This window comes from Sorex fumeus, unplaced genomic scaffold (assembly GCF_029834395.1).
Source record: "Sorex fumeus unplaced genomic scaffold, SorFum_2.1 ptg000197l, whole genome shotgun sequence".
Lineage (NCBI taxonomy): Eukaryota > Metazoa > Chordata > Mammalia > Eulipotyphla > Soricidae > Sorex > Sorex fumeus.
In genome coordinates this window covers 531,418-533,696 of record NW_026606254.1, presented here as the reverse complement: position 1 = coordinate 533,696, position 2,279 = coordinate 531,418, and the positions used below count along the sequence as shown (strand labels likewise).

The 2,279-nt window shown below is 44.6% G+C and overlaps 1 pseudogene; it reads left to right on the top strand.

Annotated features, from left to right (window-relative positions):
• The first annotated feature begins 401 nt into the window (after positions 1–401).
• On the top strand, positions 402–619 carry LOC130017459 (COX assembly mitochondrial protein 2 homolog; annotated as a pseudogene).
• Positions 620–2,279: the final 1,660 nt, after the last annotated feature.

The window sequence follows — 2,279 nt, the reverse complement described above, 5'->3', positions numbered from 1 at the left end:
CACTCACCAAGCAAGGGATGTAGGGTGGGGGGAATGAAGCGACAGACTAGAAGTATCATTTGAGGTGGGGACTGGGCAGTGGCTTCCAGGGAACTGTTCTAACTATCCATTAAAACCATAAATGGTATTTACACTATTATAAGCATATCACCTGAATTATCATAATAATTTTTAATTGGCTAGTGTTCCCCACATTTAATTTTCTCAAAACTAAGTTCCAGAGGGGCCGCCGCGGGCCCTCGTGGCCGCCGTACTTGGGCGCGCCCGCGCATGCGCCCTGAGCCGCGTCTCGGCCAGGCTAGGCGGGTCAGCACCGAGCGCGCAGCACCAGCTCTGCAGCAGGCACCCAACTGGGCCGCCGTCCGGGTTGTTCTGCTGGGGTCCGTCACCTCCTCCTAAGGATGCATCCCGACTTATCTCCACACTTGCACAACTGAAGAGTGCAACATCTTGATAAGCTTGCTTGAGGAATGTCACAAAAATCACGGCTCTCTGAAATGTTTTGGTCATTGCAATGATCTTGATTGAGAGATGAGAAAAATGCTTGAAGAAGGAGCAGAGGCATGGTAATACAATGCGAAAGAGACTATTTAATTCCCCAGAGGATTCTGAAAAATAAATTGTATTTTCACTGGATGCCTTGGCTGAGAGAAGACCTAAAGCCTCTTGGTTGACAGCTGAAAGAATCCTCTCATTTGGTCTCTAGAACCCTTTGCTGATCCGTAGACACAAGGCATGGAAAGATCCAGAAAAGCCTGGATTCTGACAATGTTTGCAGAGCCTTCAGTTCTCACCAGCAAACTTGACTTCCCACTTTCCCCCTTTCTCTCCACCAGGGAACACTGGAGTAACTTCTCTCCCTCAATAAAAGAACTGATTTTAATCATAAAACACACACACACACACACACACAAACACTATGTTCCAGCAGCATCCCTTTTACTTACCTCTTAAGAAATAATTTGCGTTTTTAAATAAATGGACCCAAGAAAAGTTCATTTGTTAATGGTCATACAATGACTAAATAGCAGTTTATCTTAAACCCGATTTTGTGTGATCAAAGAGATAGAACCAGGATAAGGCTGTGTAGCTGACCCCAGTTTGTTCTCCAGCTCCACATATGGTCGCCCAGAGTACTTCCTGCTTCCTGGAGTGATCCTTGAGCCCAGAGCCAGCAGTAAGCCCTAGCACCACCGGATGTAGTCCAACCCCCCTTTTCACTCCTGCCACCACCACCTTATTATGTATAAACCCAAATCCATACACATTACTAGCCTCAGTGCTCATAAACAAAGAGAGAGGGGAAAATATTAGACCCAAGGGCTCCTAGGTGAAGAAGTCAATAAAGCACAAGTAAGTCAAAAGGGAACAAACAAAAAGCCTGGAGTCAGAGCTGGACCCTCACAAAGCCAATGGGAAAGACAGCAGCCTGGGAGCAAGTGACACAGTACTTCCAGGTCACGGCATGACAGAGAATTGCAGGCACCTCCTTCCTGACACATGTCCACGACTTGATGTCCAGACACACCATTAAGTACTGACCCTGTTGACTCCCACATAAGGAAGGTTTATTTGGTAGAACACATACCAGACTGGCTACACACTGTGACACCATATCTGTCAGTGTTTCTGCATCTCCTCTAAATACGGACCCTTCTGGTCTGGCTTCCTTCCAGGACCCATATCTCCCAAATACAAAATAATGATAATAATAATAATAATAGCGGTAATTTAAAATGAAATTCTAAAGACAAAAATTAGAATAAGATTCCCATATAGTACAGCTGTTTGACTCCAGGGTAGTTGCCCAAAAGACTGAAAAGAGTCAAAAATAGATATTACAACCAAGCACACAGCATTATTCACAATAGCACAAGCATAGAAGAAGCAACGCACAAGTGTCTAGCAGTAGAAGAGGAAGTAGCAGAATGCTGTATAGACATAAAACAGAGCACTACTGAGCTTCTCAGAAAATTCTGACACATGGTGAACACTAAAGACATGCTGCCAAGTGAACAAATCAGTGAGAAACAGAGAAACACATATTGAATCAGCTTAGACAGGAACTCTAATAAGTAGCTGGAATCTTAGAAACAGAACAGAGTTGTGGTTGCAGGTTCCTGGAGAGAAGAGGGGAAAGCATGTGCATTATTTACAGAGCAGTCTCTGCCCTGCAGAAGGAAGGGGAGAGGAAGATGAAAGGCAGTTGGTTGCACGACATCATCACTGTAGTTAGCATCGCTGCACACATAAGAACAAAGATGCCATTTTTTTTTTGG